Source organism: Oryzias latipes, chromosome 13, assembly GCF_002234675.1.
Source record: "Oryzias latipes chromosome 13, ASM223467v1".
Lineage (NCBI taxonomy): Eukaryota > Metazoa > Chordata > Actinopteri > Beloniformes > Adrianichthyidae > Oryzias > Oryzias latipes.
In genome coordinates, this window is record NC_019871.2 from 11,327,650 (window position 1) to 11,347,031 (window position 19,382).

At 37.4% G+C, this 19,382-nt stretch overlaps 1 protein-coding gene across 2 annotated transcripts in view; it reads left to right on the forward strand.

Annotated features, from left to right (window-relative positions):
• Window positions 1-19,382, forward strand: part of lrfn1 (leucine rich repeat and fibronectin type III domain containing 1) — a 162,256-nt gene that overhangs the window by 109,266 nt on the left and 33,608 nt on the right. For both annotated transcript variants that reach the window (XM_011482421.3, XM_004075586.4), the window contains one exon: window positions 15,320-15,427. The gene's annotated coding sequence lies outside the window, so the exon portion shown is untranslated. The remainder of the gene's footprint in view (window positions 1-15,319; window positions 15,428-19,382) is intronic.

A 19,382-nucleotide genomic window follows, 5' to 3' on the forward strand; every position in this document is an offset into this window, starting at 1 on the left:
AGGTGACCTTTTTATCTGATGTACACAGCAAACTTGAGTGTTTGAGCCTGGGGAACCACATATGTTAACTTCAATTAATTATGACTTGCATAACAGCAGGTGACATGTTGAGATTGTTGACTGCACTGTGCACAGATTTTACTCATCATCACTCCAAGGCGCTCCTCTTTGTTCCCGTGGACAGAGCTCCTTACAATCACGCACCGCGCTGCAGAACCCAAGGCATTGATTGGACCTCTCTGAAAGTCCAATCAAGGCATTGATTGGACTTCAAGAGCATCAGGAGGGGTGAGATTCAGGCTACGTTTTTTTTTTTTTTTGTGGCGAGATTAACTCTTTATTTTAGACAACTTGTGAGTCATTAGACTGTAGGTGAATGTTTAATTATGTGACTTGTATAGAAAACACTTATTTTTCAGTTAAACCAAACTAACAAATATTCCTTTCACAGACGTCATATTTGTGTTTATTAGTCTAAAAAATGGAATCAATTGGCTCCATGTAGGACTGGCGCATTGGAAACCAGGGTTTAGTTTCCAGGGGGAGGGGGTTAGCTTCATCCATTGTGGGTCCTTTGCTAAGACCCTTCAGGCTACTGCCTACTAGTAGTAGCATGAAGCTACTAGGCGGCTGGTGGCCGGTGGCTCTTGATATGGACAGCCACTGATGGAAACATTTACACATCATCTAGTCAGAGCAGCTGCCAGTCGGGGATCCAGCTGCCACCATCCTGATTTCATAATCACGTCATCCCTGTCTGCCTGACTGCCGCCATCTGCATTCATTACTAAGCCAACAACTTTTTCAAAAAACTCGAGCAGCGACAGCTAATCTTAAAAATTCTACCAATGCCTCCCCATCGTGCAGTGGCAGTTGTAACTGTGACCGTAGCATAAAATAGATGGTTGTGTCAGGAAGGGCATCCGGCGTAAAACTCTTTGCCAAACCAAATGTGCAAATTAGTGAAAGCTGATTGGCTTTGGTGACACCTGAGGCGATAACACCGAAAGGGGATTAACAAGACTTTTTCAGAATTTTTCCTAAAACGAGCAAATGCATAATCTTGTGTATATTATCAGCACCACAAATTAAATGTGAGTGAATAATGCAGGAGTAGCTGTCAATACCAGTAGATATGGTTGAAATATTAAAAACAAAATGTAGTCAAGAAAATGCTAATTATTTACTGAAAAAAGTTTGAATTAATCTTTGATGTTTTATTTTGCATAGAACAACATTAGCAAGTGTAATAATGAACATGAAATTTTGTCTTCATGATTATATGAAGAGGAAAATTTTGTATTGATCATAAGTACACACTAAAACAAGTTGTTATCATGCTCTTCCATTTAGTCTGAGACTGTAATTCATACCTAAAAATATAGGAAAATTACCAATTTGTGGTGTACTGTTCCCCTTTCTGTCCATTTGACAAGCATAAGAGATTATTCTTGTATGAAAGGATGTTCAGCATTTCCCCCAAATGAGTCCATTTCTCCCTGCAAGGCCTATTGTACACATTATGAAGAATTATTTCAAAGTCAGATTAAAAAGGAGCTCAATTCAATGAACAGGAATCATCAAAAAAGAAAAAAGGAACTCTGGTTGAAAGGATGCAGCAAAGAATTCAGACAGCAGGAATTTATCTGCCCTCACTTTATGCTCTGACCCTTTTAGAGAGTATTTACTCTTCTTCTTCAATGCTTTTATGGTGAATGACCTGGTGTGTGGTGTCAGCTTCCTCATTCAAATATAGACCTAAAAGTCAAAATCCCAAACAGCAAAGAAAAAAAGAATAAAAGTTTGTGAAAATGCAATAGTTTGCTTAAGTACTTTGTAAAATTGTCCTTTTACTCATTGTTGTACTCAGAAAGCTCATGAGAACAACTTTCTCTGTACCCTATGGATATTACATCCAGTCTGCTTTAATTCCTCAACAACTCTGTTGAAAACTTTTTTTTTAACATGTTCTTGTAGCGCTTTTCTCATAATAGAGGACATGTGTAAAGACAATTAAGCTTAAAATTACATATCTGAGTATTTCTTTGTTCAAATCGTTCTGTGTCAGGAGCAGAGGAAAATGCTGTGGAAAAAAGCTTGTAGCTATGATGTAGGTGCTACAATTGGCGGGCCACAAGCTCCTTGCTTAGCTCCATTCAGATGTAGACGACATGAATGACTTTGTTTCCTCGTCCGAGCTGGCTAAATAGTTCTGATATTGCCAGAATTGCACCCGTAATTGGGGTTGAAAGGGGCAGTAAACTGGTGGTAGAGTATGTAAAAAAATGGATGACAGGAAGTGGGGGCAGGCTTACTACACGCCAACAGTTTCACATTTCAGAGGTGAATTTCTACTGAACTCCTGCTGTTCTGCAGAAGTGATGAAAAAAAAGTTTTTTTTATTTGAACTAAAAACGTCATAAGATCATAGATAAAAGAGCACTCGGAATGCTTTTACAGTACATCAGAAGATGATTGGAGATGGACCTTAAAGACAATTTAAATGGTAAATGGTGTATATTTATATAGCACTTTTCTACATTCCTTGAAGGCCAAAAGCGCTTTACAGTCACAGTCCCGTTCACCCATTCGCACACATACTCATACACAGATGGTGGTTCTGCTGCCTAACTGGCGCCAACTTTCCACCAGGTTGTTTTAAAACATTTAACCATATTCTAAATTGCCTAAAAGAAACCATTTTGTCTGTTGGTTTTACATGAAAATGCCAAACCTATTTTCAGATCTCCATGTTACATTTTCTGTAATCCCAGTGTCATGCTATATTTATTATGGATGCCACCTAAACCATGCAGGCAGTATACATATGTTTATAACTGTGAAAAATGCCAGGAGGTCACTGAAAGTCCTAAATAACACTACTACCCAGCTGACCTGGCTGCATCCCCAAGACCTTGTTGTACCACTATCTGCAGCGTATTTTATTAATACATGCAAAACGGCTTGTGTCCAAGTGCATCAAATCAAAAACACGGCAGGCAGAATGAGGAATGCGGTGCAGTGTTTTGAGTTGGTGCATTTCCTGAAAACTGGATTTTGTGCTGAAACTCCCTCAATTACTTTATATATGGTTTTATGTTGCTCCCTCATGTCATCACATTGACAGGTCAGCAGTACTTTACATTTGCACGAAAAAAAAACACACATGCTGCAGGCAGTATAAAATATATGTATGATGTTTGGCTGCAAGTGGACTGGAGAATCTGCTCTGCTGCTGAGGTTTGTTTGGGATCTGACACCATGCATCATTCCATTAACATGAAAAGGGCAGTTTTAGAAGGATAAAAGGAAAACATCATGCAGTGTTAATATTGCCTAAATTGTTTTGCAGTAACAGATGAGTAAACAATTAACTCTTATTTGTTCAAGGAATTGAATTGGTCATTTTTATTGCATCAGATATGAATAGTTCATTTTTTTGACTTGCTAGATTTGAAGGTCAACAGCAATTAAACAATAATTTACTCACTAGCTTATTTAACCCTTGTGCTATCTTAGATGACCCCACCCTTACATTGATGTGTTCTCCCTACCATGACAAAGGTGGATAAAGGTGGAAAGATTTCATGTAATCCATGGACACCAGTGAAGATCACAAATCATTGAAGAAAAAAGGTTCAAAGCACTGTCTAGTGGGTCTAGATCAGTGTTTTTCAACCAGTGTGCCGCGGCACACTAGTGTGCCGTGGGAGATGGTCAAGTGCGCCGTGGAGAAATTGCCCTCATTCACTGATCTAAAAACATTTTCCATCTCCAGGAAATCAGCTCTTTGTTCATCCAAACAGGCCCTGATAAAACACTGAGTAGCTAGGAATATAAAAGATCTAAATATATCTAAGTATAAAATTACTTTTTTCTTTGTGTTTATTTAATTCTATTAAAGACATTTTGATAAGAATCACGGTACCGCGATTTAGCTGCAGCTATAACTGGTGTAAGGAAAAGTCCCGCCCCTTTAACTGTCTCCGCCAATCATTCTTGAAGGTTTAATCACATGTCATCAGTCTGACCAATCAGAAGTGGTTAAAGTCTTCACTTCCTTGTTCTTAATTCTGCTGTTAAAGTCGCTCAGTTCTAACAAAAATACCAGCTAAAGCTCGTCTTTGGTTCATCTTTTAGAAAAAAACAGCCGCTACTTCCTGCTTTTTCTGCCACAATTATCACAAAAATCCACGTGAGATTGCGGCGGGGGGGGGGGGGGGGGGCTGTCGATCAATACAGACCATGAGTTTTTGCTCTTTTTTTTTTTTTGATGCTGGTGTGCTGCGGGATTTTTTTCAGGGTTAAAGTGCGCCGTGGCTCAAAAAAGGTTGAAAAACACTGGTCTAGATGACCCAACTCCCAATGTTAAAGTGCCTAGGATAGCACAAGGGTTAACAGCAAAAAAGCATCTGCTCAGGCATTTGAAAGGAGAATAAGACTTGCAATAGTTGTTTGTGCTTTGTAATCTTTTATTCATCTTGACAAAACCTTTAATGATGCAAAGTAAAAACTGTATTAATTTAGTCAAACTACATAAAAAAACAAAAAAAAATGCTTCGTGTTTATATTTTGAACCGAAAAAAATAATGGTGTAGCCTCCTAACACACACAAACCAGTCGAGTTTGAAAAGGAAACACCATTTACCAACCAATTATAATCCCAGAAATAATAATTTCTTATAATAATTAAATAATCACAATAGTTTCACTCTGATCATCCTTTCCCGTGTTACTTTAATTATGATAGTGCCTTTTTAGCCAAAATTTTTAAAAAAAGACTATCATTTTCTAGGACAGAGTTTCTGCAGAGCATCAGAAGTTCGTCCAAAATTCACCTCTGAGTTGTGGGCGATAATGTCCTAACTTCCCATCACCCAAGTGTTTACAATCTGTCCCTTTCTATGTGTCCTCCATAAAATACCTCAACAACATTGCAAAAACACCAGAAACATGATTTCCATTGGAGTGGTTCTTTAATGTAAACCATTTTTCCACGCTGCATATGAACTACTTTTTACCGCTAAAGTTTATAATTGAAATATTTTCTGTGTACATGTCAAAAATATCAATTCTCTACATATTTCAAACTAATTTAAGTTGTATGTCTTGTTATTTTCTGCTATGTTTTGCACCAAATTGATGAGTGCACAAACTGAAATGCTTCGAGTTTAAATTTTGGTTAGTGAATGTTTTTGAAGTGTTTGATTCATACAGCAAACAGTCATTTCCATCTTTGTCTGTACAGTAATAATAATTTTATTATTAGGAATCGCTTTGTGATTTAATTTGCACACATTAATTTCTAAATATATTTATTTTTTCCCAGTTATGTTAATTTTGAAGATTAAATTAAAATAGATAAATAAAAGTCAATCTGTGTTTGATTTTTTACACTTTAGATTCATACTTTTTTAGAAACCGATTAAACAGAAAATGTAGGGATCGAGTTACCATCCATCTGATCTTTGAATGACTCATCACTGTATTAGTGCATCTAACATTAAAATCCCTTTGCTGGTGGTTCGCCTATATAAATTCCCCATCAAATGCAGGTAAAAGTAACAGACGGTATTTCTGCCTCTTCACATTTCCATCCACTGTTACTTGCTTCTGCTGCAGCCGTTTTTCAGATTTTTACTGCAGAGATGAAGGAGACAGATTTGTGTCCTGTGAATTGCTATGTGACAAAGCGTGGCTTGGCTTATTGCTTCCATCTAAGGAGACTTTGTCACAGTTCATGCTGCATATGAAAACAGACATTCAATGAATCAGTTTGTTTTTTGTTTTTCTACTGGCTATTAATAACATTGATTTGTTGTTGCCGTGCTGTTCTGGATGCATAATGACAAAATAGAGACATGGCATCACTAATCCTGTGCTCCTAATTGCAGTTTGCACAGTATTCTTGTGGCACTGCTCAGTTAACTAATCTCGTGATATGGGAAAACCACCAAAAAACCATTATTAAGTGAAGTAAAAGTCAATATTGGAAAGGAGATAAGCTGCATGGATGCCTGGATTAACAAATTGAAAGCAGTTTCATCACATCTCTGTTTTTTCTTCATTTTGACTTTTCTTGGTTGTTGAGACCTGTTGCATTTGTCAAAGATTTGAAAGAAAATTGAAAAAAGAAAAAAAAAACCTTGTCTCTACAAACCCAAAGGGAATCATGATGTACTGATAGCTAAAAAGAACCTTTATTTTGTTTGTTTGAACCCATTTTGCCAGTGACTGCTACGCCACCAACTCCACAACACGTCACACTGACAGTGCATAGGCACAACTTGGACATTATTTGTAGAAGGTAAATACGGGGAAATATCATTGCTAGCTGGTATGATTCATAGTTAGTTTCGACTCTTGTTTACAGATATGTTGTCACATTAGTTTAGCCAATTACGCCGGCGCTCGGGGCTCTGCAAAACAGTTTGCTTTCCCAGTTTAGTGAGGATGAGATGATAGTAAAAATTATAAAAGGGTTGCTTTTTTTCCCCACGTCTCAGTATTCACATCTGTTGCCTCTGAATCACTGATATCTGTGAAGGGATTATGGAGTTAAGGTGCCAATTTTGATTTTTTTTTTTACTTTTTTTTTTACTCTCTTTTACACCATTTCTTTTTCAGTGTTTAATTAATTGTAGAAAATTTGAGCCAGCTGAAGCAGTAGAGGAGTGGAGCTCTGTTGTATTCTCGTAGCCCAGCTTAGAGGCGTGCATGGAACAGGATATGTTACTGCTTGTCATCCTAAGCCCTTGTAATCTTCATGCTTAAATTTATGAACAGAAAACCATGTCTTTCCCACATACAGTAATGGCATGGAGTAGCTGTGCTAAGAAAAGTGACTATAATTCGCCTTTTTGTTAGGATCACAAAACCTTTAATGCAGCAACCTGTAATGCAGCAGCAAAGGAATATTAAAAAAAAGACTCAATAGTGACTAAATGAACAGCCACAGAGTAATGTAACATACTCCTCTCCTTTGACACATTTTCTTGAAATGGCACACCATATGCTTATGTAGCTGCAGCCCACTGAAGCACGAAATCACTCGTTTTTTATGAAGGCCATTTGCATTCCAGGTTAAAACTCAATGGGGCAGAAGTAGTTGTAAAACTTCCATTCAGTATATCAGGCATGTCTTCTCTTAATATGACTGCACAAATGTGCTACCGCCGAAATGATGCGACATGGGGAGACTGCACGGAGTAACTCATGCTGCTTTGGAAAGATCAAACAAGAATCTTGGATAATGTTGTTCAAATGCATAATTTATTGTTTGTTTCTGCTGCTGTTTCAAGATCATCTATTGAGTCAGAGTTCCCTGTCATAGCTGCATGCTTGAACATTTAAAGTCCACACACAAATAAGCCAAAGATTTAAAACAGACAAGTAGAAAAGTAAAATAAAATATATATTCTTTTAAAAAGCAGCTACTATAATCTTATAAAGCTAGGCTAGGTTATTAATGTTCACCACATTACTCTTGATCTAATGTAGCCTTTAGTTCTTACCGTATATTCCACACTATAAAGCCTAACGGGTTCTAAGGCATCAGCGAATGATGTATTTTTGAATGTATGTCATATTCAGTATAAGGCCCATTTAACTACATGTGGCATTAAGACAAAAAAGTCAGAGATAAGTCCATCAGTCACAGTTCTTTGTTTGTAACATGCTACCTGTTAGCTCCCTAATTACCATCAATGTAACTCCTAACCTTGTTTGCAACATGTAAAACACAGACTGATACCACTAAAGCAAACGTTACTATAGCTGCGTTTCCATTAAACATAACCTTTTTTCGAAATTCTAGAAATGTTGAAAAACACAATTTTGCAATTACACTATTTTCATTCATTTGTATTCTGCAAATAATCACAAACCAACTGATAAGTCATTCAAAAACACAGAGGTGAACAATACTTTGATTTACAGCAGATACATTCAAAGTTCTGCTACAGCACTAGCGCTCATTATCATCAAAGGAGACGGCGTCTTTTTCAGGATAATTTGGGGAAACCGTAGTTGATGAGTTTACAGAGGAACTGTGGATCCAACAATTCCGCATGAGTCGCTCAACTTTTGATGAGCTGTGATGCTCTGGGACCTGTTGTGGTGCCCAAGGCAGCTAGTGGGATCCGTTTGTTGGTCACTTGACTCATTTATTTCGAAAAAAGTGTTTCCATTGCAGTTTTGCAAAACAATGTTTTTTCGGTGTAAAAAAAAGCACATATATTCATCTTTTCCTGTAATTTTATGTCGTGAATTCAAAAAAATTCTCAAATGCAAAAATAAAAAATAAAAAAGTTCAATAATGTTGGCTCACTTTAAAGTGGCATCCCTCTTTAAGTTATGCAACAACCTAAGATTTAATTTTTTGGCAGAAAAATACTCTTTCCCAAATTGTTATGAATCAACTGGAGCCAGAATGATTCTAAAGTGTGTTCACTGCTGCGTTTCAACACAATTAAGAAATCTCCTTTTTCCACCACTTGTGGCCAAAATAATATTGAATCTACAGAGGCTATACGTTTTGGCCCTTTCATTTATTCTGTTTGTGGTAAATATTACATCAAAAGATTAATTGCCTTATGCATGAACTAATGTCAAATACTTTTACTAACAAACTGACTATCATTTTACGACTGCATCTCTTCAAAACGATGTGCAGTCAAAACCGATTAATAAATAATAAACCAAAAAAAGATTTTATTATTGCTGCGATCATACATTCAATTCATACGAATACTTTATTGGTCCCTGAAGGGAAATAGAATTAGATGGCATTTAACTTGACTATGGTGGAAATTAGAAAGTATGCTTAATGTAGCATGTAAAAAAAAGAAATGTTTATAAAAGCTAATTTGATGATTAAAGTAGAGATGGTGTCTAGACTGAGGAGTGTTATTGCTAGTAAACACAAACAGGATTATTTTAAATAGAAGATTTTAATCTTCCTTAATGACATATCATCAATCACTGAATACAAATTTCTGTTATTTTTCTAAGCTGTTTTTATGATTTATGAATACATTGAATTATGCAATTCATGATTTGACAAAAGAGTAGGAAAAATCCAAGTTATGTATTTTGTAAATTTGCTTTCAACATAAAACTTTTACATTTTAAACAATTTACTTGGTTAATTTATTTAATAATAACTGATTAATTAAAAAAAAAAGTATGGCAGACCAATCGGTAGATTTGATCTATTCTGGTTGTGAGAAATAAGATTCAGTGAATCTGTAAAAATAAAATATTTAGCTTCGGTCCTATTTTCTCTCTTATAATATCAAGCACATAAACATTTTTGCAAATAAACCCAGGTTGAACAAGAATGTAATGACTTGTAGCCCCCAGACTGCTCTATTGTAATAAGGCAATGCAATCTGGTGCATCGGGGTAAAGGTTTTTCTTTCTTTTTTTTTGGCAGCCAATAGGCTCTGAATGTTGTTAAAGATGTCTGACAACATTATGTAGAAGATTGCTGGCAAGATGTGCTTACTTGATTACCTTTTGCTCCTTCTGGTCTCAATTGTACCGTGGCTCTCAGTGTCTGAGTCATTTGCAAATATGCTATGTGATGATTACAAAAGGAGGAACCTAAGTGATTCTTATCAGAACAGACTATTTATTTCTGCATGCTGAACACCTGTTGGCGATATTGCTTTTCCCTGTGTTCCATGTTTTTCAGATAAGTTTCTTAGGGAAGTGCAAAATCGCATGAACAAATCACTCAACACAAAAACATTTTAAAGATCCTGATGACAATTAAAAAAGCCAAACAAATCAAAAAAAGCAACTATATATTTTAGAAATCAAAACCAAATTCCAGAAACAAAAACACTGTTCCAAAATATAAAACTAAGTAAAAAATGAAACATTCTAGAAAACAAAAGTAAATTCAAAATATCTAAAGACAACATTAAAAAGACAATATTAAGAAACTATAAATTGTATGATGAAGATAATGTTTGATTTTTTATGCTTGAGTTTTTTTCCAAATGTGTTCAAGCCGCATACTAATAAAGTTTTACAATTGGTATCCCGAATCGCTTCATGCTGTATAACCTTTGGTTAAAGTAATGGACAAGCAACATCATCCAGTTTTATGATGTCACATAATACCTGCCTTTTCTGTTTTTTTTAACATTTCATTTTGATTTCTGCAAATTACTTTTGTTATCTAAAATGTTTCTCTTTTATTTAGTTTCTATTTTTTTTAAATGTCCTTTTGGTTTCTGGATTTCATTTTCTTTTCTTAAATGTAAAATTGTTTCTTTAATATTTGTTTTGCTATTTAAAATATTGTGATCTTTAAAATGGTTTTGCATTGAGTGGTTTATTGACGTTATTTTCTATTTCTCCTAATCTTTATTTAGATTTGATGGTTATACTTCCTAGAGCTGGAATATTCACAAAGACTTTGGAGAAGTAACATGGATAAAAGACCAAACCATCCTGTGCAGGTCCATCATTGTCTTTTGGAGAGGCTTTATTTCTGCCAAAAGACATCTCAATCAACGTTATGTTAGACATGACAGGCTGAAAAAAATGTGCAGTGTAAGGGAGGCTTGGTGTTAAGATCCACTTGTGGCAGGACAACTTCAGCATGTCACATTGAGCCAAAGGTTTTCTATGTAAACTTTGCCAAATCGGGCTTGACATTTTCCTTCGCACATTTTAGAAAAACGCACATGTCATCGACTGTTTTTTTTTTTTGTTTTTTTTTGTTTCTTTTTTTTGGGGGGGAGGGGGGCTGGGGTGAAACTGTGCTTTGCACTCTTCCCGGGGCAGCTGCCTCTCATGTCACTCACATGTTCACTGTTGTTTTCCTTCACCAGCTCACCTGCCAAAGAGATTTCCGACTGAGATGATTCTTTCAGGGATACTTGAAATTGTTTCCTTATAGAAATGTCAAAACCTGTCAGTTAGAGGTGCAACATTTCTTTTGCCACACGAAGGAATCCTAATGATTACATAACCAAATTCAAAGCTGTGTCACACAACCACGATGTGCATTTGCACATTTTACGGATAAAAAATTGGTCATACGTAAATATACTTGGAAAAAGTACAAAAAGTTGTGTTTTTTACGTGAAATTTTCACAAATGTATCACAATGGACCACGTTAAAACCCCAGAAGTACCAGTAAACCATGCAAAGAACACGCAAATCAATATAGAATATGAACCGTGTGCGATTATTGCGCTGTTTATATGTGATTAGTGATGTCATTAGGGATTTGTACGTCAATTACGTAATTTAACCCTTGTGCTATCTTAGATGACCCCACCCTTACATTGACGTGTTCTCCCTACCATGACAAAGGTGGATAAAGGTGGAAAGATTTCATGGAATCCATGGACACCAGTGAAGATCACAAATCATTGAAGAAAAAAGGTTCAGATCACTGTCTAGTGGGTCTAGATGACCCAACTCCCAAAGTTAAAGTGCCTAGGATAGCACAAGGGTTACACGAGATATAAAAGTTATACATCGGTGGTACATGCCTGAAAAGTCAGACATACATGGAATGGTCGTGGAAAGCCACAAATCTGTGTTTGTATCTTGCAAAAATCATGCTCAATTGCGTAAGATTTACATAGTAATTGCTAATAAACTAAACGTTTAAAAAATCCTCCATTGTCCAAAAGATTTGAACATCTCAAAACCAAATTCACGTTCGGGATCCGTCGGCCAAAACTATCGATGGACATTTGCGAACCTTGATGAATGACAAACACAAGAAATACTTGTGAATTACGTATATCGCGTATGTATCACGAAAGACCAAAATCACATAAGGGGAAAATGCGCAAAATGTACAAACTCAGTTGATTGAAAAACACCAACTGTTTCCTTTTGCTTCCCTTCTAAATATTTCTAGAAGCTGTGAAATTAAGGTTCAATCAAAATTCCCTGTGAGCAGCTTTCTTTGTGCCCGTTTCCTGCTCAGTTTGAGGTTTGTGTGGTGGTAGCGTTCAGTCTAACGCACAATAAACTCAACGACTGCTCACCTGTAATAATTTGTTCACCTGTGGTTTTAACTGGCGAAGTGTGAGAATTTTGAACATAGTGAATAACCAGGAAACATTATTGAAACACATCAAGCGTGACACTTGTTTAAAAGTCTTCACGCTCGGTTTGGGGCGGTTCTGAATCCACGGCTGTACTTGTTAGATGTAATTAGTCTTTATGCGACCCAGCTGAAGGAAGCTATGAATAAATATAGTGCTGTGATTGATACCTTGTCATGTAGGGCACACGATCCTGTGTGTGAAGCAAACCGTAAATCCTAGTGCTGACAGGGGGAGCCCCAGAAAACAGGAAATGGACTGATGGCATGCGGTTTCATGGATGATTTTAACCCCATGGCCATCGCTGCTCTCAGGCCACTTTACACCTCCGATCGCCGTTTCCCTGAACGAGGGGCTTTGTCGCTCCCATCCCGAGCCCTAATGGCACTGACTGTGTCCTTTCACATGCCTCGTACGGCACCTGCTGCTTTATCGCTCGTCTTTATTTAAACCCTGTGATCGCTGCCTCTTGTGAAGCTTCAACATGAAAATTCAATCCTGAACCAAAGCTTTGCTTCAATCTTGCACCTTCAAAATAATTTAAACCCGTAATAAATGCACAGAAACCTTCTTTTTATGGATGTGGTTGAATTAGCTTCCAGTACTGCAGCACTCCAATAAATTCTCTGGGTTCTGCTTGCCTGCCAGCTGAGCTGTCTTTTCTTTTGATATCTGGGTTAGATTGCTAGATGCTGCATATAGTAAGTCACCTGTTTTTATCATGAATAAATTCACTTGAGTTTAAAACCAACAGAATCTTTTATGGGGTACTAAAAATACAGATCCCTAATTATGAAGGGTCAAGACATGCTTAAAAATAGTCCATTTGAACATGAGTTAGGACAAAATACCGCAAAAGTAATCTGGGGCTTTTCCATACTCATGGATGAAATGATCAAATTCTCAGTAATATTTCAAATGATTATTTGATATAATGAAATTTTTGTGTTTTGTCTTTATTTCTTTATCTGCTTTTTTAATTTTTAAAATTTTTTTTATCTGACCAAAAAGCTATTGTTAGCATTTTTGGTTTATTCTGAAAAGAAAGAAGTTAGAATTCCTCTGAGAGTTTTTAGGTTTAGAAAATATTTATATCTATGTATTTAAATAATGACCAGACTTTGATTGTGCTTCAGAAATGTTCATTCATGATCTATTTTATAGAATAGAATAGAATAAAATTGCAATTCTGAATGTTTCTTTATTGAAATCATGAATCAGAAGCAAACAAAAAATACAGTTGGAAAAAGGGTGACGTACAAGCTACTACGGCAAGCCACAAGCTTCCTGCTCTGCTCCATTCTGATATATTCACTTGTGGATGACTAAATCCGAGTATGTCATTGTTTTACTCGTCCAAGCTGGCATCTGGCTCAAAACTGTATGGCTGATGGCTCCAAAATTGCTACTATTTTGTTGCACCGGTAATGTTATGTTGGGGCTGTGAGGAGCTGTTATCCAGCAGGAGAGAGTGTAAACAAAGAGATAATGGGAAATGGGGGTAGGCTTACTCTGCGGCAACAGTCATTCCCACATCTCAAAGGCAAATTTCTGATTAACTCCTCCTGCTTCTGGAAAACAACACAGGTTTTTGTTTTGTTTTTTAGCTAAAAATGATATAATTATAATTTAAAGACCACTTTTACAGAACACTTTTACAATAGATCAAAATATGATCTTTAAAGATACATACTTTTTTGTCCTTGAGGCGGTTAATATAAAATATGTAGCTATTGCTAAAATTTTACAATAAAACAACAAAGCAAAACAGGATTTTTAGCAGCTCGAGGAGTCGGTTATTTTTTCAAATACTATCCTTAAATGAGCATTAATGAGGTTTGTCACAATATAACTGAGGACAAAACTTGCAGTCACTTGTGTTATCACATTGGGTATTCTGAGAAAAAGAACTGGCAGCACAGGAGGAGGATGACTGTTCCCTAATACGTCTCTTTCTCTTCCAGGAAACATAATCACGCTTTGGAATAATGACTTCACCAAATTTGGTCTAATTTGCGAACACTGCATCCTCTGTAAACCCTCAGGAAGAGGAAGATATAGAGACGGGTTGAATATTGTGGCTCCTAAAGGAAAATGGAATAAGAAAGAGTGATATCCTATACAGCGAAGGGAAGACACGTTGGAGATAAAGTAAGCCTGGCGTGTTCTGACATCAGGCTTTTCACTTTAGGCCAGGTGATGATTTGCTGCTTGGAAAAAAAGATAAAGGTGAAAAATCCCTGACTGGTAAAAGTCTGTTTTTGAACACACCCTCATTCTCACATATGGTTCGTTTCTTCAACTGTGACATAACTCGAGCTTGATATAATGTGCAAAATTTAGTTTGATTGGAACAACCTATTAAAGAAACAGAAGCCTCGATCATAAATCCAGTACTTGACTGACTGGATGACTGCCTAAAGGTGACAAGCCGAGGGTATATCTTTGATACAAATTCATGCGCTCTAAAGTTGTATATTGAGTGCAGAACTCTGTTATTTTCATGCATGAAGACTCTGCAGACTAATGTGAACGATATGCTAATCTCCCTAGGATTGTGCGCCTCTGCTCTGCAGGCAGGGCTGTCATGTTACGCTGCTTGTTTTGAATTTTTTAACAAAAGGGAAACAGAAAGCCTGTAACCTTGCCGGTCACCTTTTATTGTTTTGAGCACATAAATTCAAAAATTTAAACTGGATTATTAAAAAAAAGATGTTAAAGGGCCTGCAAGTAAATGTTAATGAATCAGTTAATAATAAGCCCTTAGTAGCCTTTTCTGAGAAAGTCTCATTAAGAGGCTTTAATGTGCACATTCTTTGTTTTTAACTATTCTACAGCTATATCATAATGTAATACATTTTTTTTTCTATTCCTCTGAGCGTTTTATTCTCTCTTAGATACCATGATGCAGTGAAATATTAATGACTGGTCGCACATTTATGCTGCTGGTATCTATAGCTCTGTTCCTCTGCCACCTTTCCTGTTGCAGATGCTTCATTCCTGTTGTCTCATAATCAGATCAACGTTCATATTGCAACCAGAGCTGTTAGAAAGAAAAAGGAAAAGCTCAGTCAACAAGATTACAAATGTATGACTGCATCTGAAAAAAATGGTGCCTCTTTCACAGGAAGTAACATGCTAAACACCCCCAAATATGTTAAAACAATAAAAAAAATAATTTTGTGAGTCATGAAAAACAAAACAAAAAACGCTGAATTTGTTTCTTGTCCTTCAGGCTGTCCTACCCTGGTTCCACTGAGAGCCGCCTGGCTCCGCTCCTATTTCCTTCAAACACCTGGTGAGGATGCTCAAACTTGTGATGGAGACCAGCGCTTGAAATTTGGTGAGTTTTTTTATTTTAATTTCCAGATTGCTGTATTTTTGTCCCCAGTGATTTGATTCAATTAAGTTTTATTTATGTGGCCCAATCCTACAACACAGTTGTCTCAACGGGCTTCATTAATTGTACAAAACACACAATCAGGTTTAATATACAATAGCTAATTGCTAAACTAAGCTAAACAGACTAAACTCCTAAAAAAAATTTCAGGAAGAAAGAAAAGAACAAACCCCAGAGATGTCCACGTGAAGGAGGGATCCTCTCCCAGGACGGACAGGCAATATACCAGAACTCTTAGAGAAGAATTTGCTTATCTAACTCTACAACTACATGTTTAATAGTGTAGCAGATGGGCTTCATCCAGAATGAACTGGGGGACGGCCGGGGGCACGAGGCAAGCAAATTCAATTCAGTTCAATTCAATGTTATTTGTATAGCCCAAATTCACAACAACAGTCGTCTCGATGGGCTTCGTATCGGTAATTGAAAATAAAATAAAATCAAAAGGATCATGAATACATAAAATTCTATAAGAAAATACTAAATTGAACTAACAAACTGACTAACTAAACTAAACTGGCATCCCTGCCCTTAGACCCTCCTTCGCGGTAAGGAAAAACTCCTAAAAAAACGGATTCCGGAAAAAACAAAGAAACCTCAGGGGTGCCCACATGAAGGAGGGATCCTCCCCCAGGACGGTCAGGCGATTTACCAGAACTCATAGAAAAGAATTAACTTATCTAACTCTAAAATTACATATTTAAAGTCAAGCAGACGAGCTTCATCCAGATGGAATTGGGGGGACAGCTGGGGGCGCGAGTCAAGTCGGAGACAGGAACCACAGCCAGGTGTCAGAGCAGGAGCAGAGACGAGGTACTCGGTCAGGTACAGAGCAGAGATGAGCCAGAGGTAGGATCCACAGCCTGGTGTAGGATCAGTAGTAGAGGTGAGCCGGAAACGAGGTATACGGTCAGGTACAGGAGCACGGATGAGCCAACTGGAATCTGGAAGCACTCCCACTCACCCAGAAGGGAGTGGGAAAGAGGGACAGTACAGGAATCGCACTGCACCAAACAGAGGGAACTAAATGATGAATAATTATCAAGAATAGAGGAGAGAACGAGGGTAGAAGTAGATGAGAAAAGAGGACAGAACCCCAGTGCACCATAGCTACCCCAGCTTCAAAATTACCGTATTTTCCGGACTATAAGTCGCACCGGAGTATAAGTCGCACCAGCCCAAAAATGCATTATAAAGTAGAAAAAAACACAGATAAGTCGCACTGGACTATAAGTCGCATTTTAACTTTCACAACCTTATATGACACAATCATAGCAGACTGTTTATCTAATAATTTCACAGTAATTTTTTCTCAAACTTATTTATTTATTCTTTTCATGAAACATCATTAGCCAACTAATACTCTGTTTTCATCCTGTATTTGTAGAAACAGTTGTCATTTTTATTGCATTTCTGAATCTATGAAATCATTGGAAAATAGAATATTATGTTTTTAGCCTTCAAGATCTTACTGTAAAAAAAAGTTTGCTGATTCTCTGAGTCACTTAACATACTCTTAACACTTAACATACCTCATACATCAAATTGACCCAGGAACATCATCTCTGTTCCTCACAAATGAACATAACAGGAGGGTTAACAATATATTTATTTCAATTTATTTCTAATATAAGTCGCTGCGGAGTATAAGTCGCACCCCTTGCCAAACTATGAAGAAAAGGGCAACTTATAGTCCGGAAAATACGGTACTAGCAGCCTACTAACAACTAGTTGTTATTGTTATAAAGTAAATTTAAACACATTAACATTAAGTTAAATAATCTCTGAATACTAACTAGTCTGATAATAAGCCTGTCCAAAGAGGAATGTTTTCAGTCTAACTTTGAATGTAGAAACTGTGTCTGCCTGTCTTACATGAGCTGGGAGCTTGTTCCATAAAACAGGGGCTTGGTGGCTAAACCTCCAACTGTACTTTTACAAATTCTAGAAACCACAAGCAGTCCTGCATTTTGGGAGCGAAGTGTTCTATTTGGATGGTAAGGCACTATGATGTCTTTGATATAGGCTGGGGCCATTCCATGTTAGGCCTTATAGGTTAACAGGAGGATCTTAACCTTGATTCTAGAATCAACGGGGAGCCAGGGAAGTGAAACAAACACAGGAGTGATGTGATCTCTTCTGCTAGTTCCTGCTAACAATCTAGCTGCTGCGTTCTGAACAAGCTGAAGACTTCTTAAGGAACTCTTAGGACACGCTGCTAACAAAGAGTTACAGTAATCCAGTCTAGACGTAACAAATGCATGGATGAGTTTTTCAGCATCACTCTTAGAAAGTATATTTCTGATCTTAGCAATATTCCGCAGGTGAAAAAAGGCAGTTCTACACCTGAGACATGTAGCCTTAAATGATAAATCCTGGTCAAATAAAACCCCAAGGTTTCTAACTGTGGAATTGGGGGCTATACTTATGCCATCTAGTGAGACTATCTGAGCAGACAGAGCATCTCTGAGGTTTTTAGGACCTAGTATAATGACCTCAGTTTTCTGTGGGTTCAGGAGGAGGTAATTAATTGTCCTACAGGTCTTGATGTCTCTGATGCAGGCATTCAGTTTCTCTATATTGTCATTCTGGTCAGGTTTCATGGATAAAAACAACTATGTATCGTCACCATAACAATGAAAATGAATGCTGTGTTTCCTGATTATTTTTTTCCTAAGGGAAGCATGTAGATCATAAACAGGATGGGTCCTAAAACTGAGCCCTGTGGGACACCATAGTTAACTGGAGTGCACTGAGAGGACTGTCCATTTACATTACCGAACTGGTACCTATTGGATAAATAGGATTCAAACCACTGGAGGGCAGATCCTCTGATCCCTATGTCCTGCTCTAATCTATGGAGTAGAATACTGTGGTCAATGGTGTCAAAGGCTGCACTGAGGTCTAACAGGACCAGAGGCGAGGTCCACGGCAAATACAAGAAAACGGACAAGCAAACTGGAATCAATCACTCAAAAAGAGACAACTCCTTGCACTGCACCAAACAGGCATGGAGAACCAAATGAAAAATAAATCATCAAGAATTCTTTTATTTGTAGCTAGAAGCAACACTTTGTCAGAGAACATGTCATTAACACTTTTTTCTTAAAATAAGAATGCATGTTTGGCTAAATTCCAACATAATATGATAGTTAATTGCTGTGATAATAGCGTGAACCTAAACAGATGTGCAGCTAAATACATTACATAGATTCTCATTGTGTATAGAAAATGAAAAAATAAAAACATGCACATGTGACAAATATGCTTACAGTCAAAAAAGCTGTATGTAGTGAAGATGCCGCAACACTAAAGGCCCGTTCACACCGGGACGAATTTCGCCGGCGATTTTCGCCGACGTTTAACGCCTCGTGACTAAACAAAGGGCACCAATGTGAGTGTGCACACCGACGCGAAAAAACGCCACGCGTAAAGCGTAAAAAAAAAACGCCTCGGGTTCGTTATCTATTCGACCAATGAGAATGGCACTATTGCACACGTGTCTGGAGCTTCTGAAGTTACAGTAAAACACAACCTGGGGGCGCTCAAACACAAAACTGCCTTGCTGAGCACACATACCAGCGAAGATGATAGACGCCAAGTAGCGTCTACACTGCCGCGAAGAAATAATGACGGACATTCTAAAATATCCCCGAACCAAGCACCAGTTGGAGCAACTGGTGCTTGAAATATTCATGTTTTCTTTGTATTATTCTGACAAGCGCGTAAATGCTTGCTCTCTTCTTCTGAGTGAAAAGCGACTTTAAGAAGCGTAAAGTTGCGCAGCGCCACCTTGTGTACAGGAGTATTTCTGTTTTACATTAAGCGCCATCTAATGTCAGGGAATGAAATTGCATGTTCGCTCGGCTCATCGTCAGCGAAAATCGCCTGGGTGTTA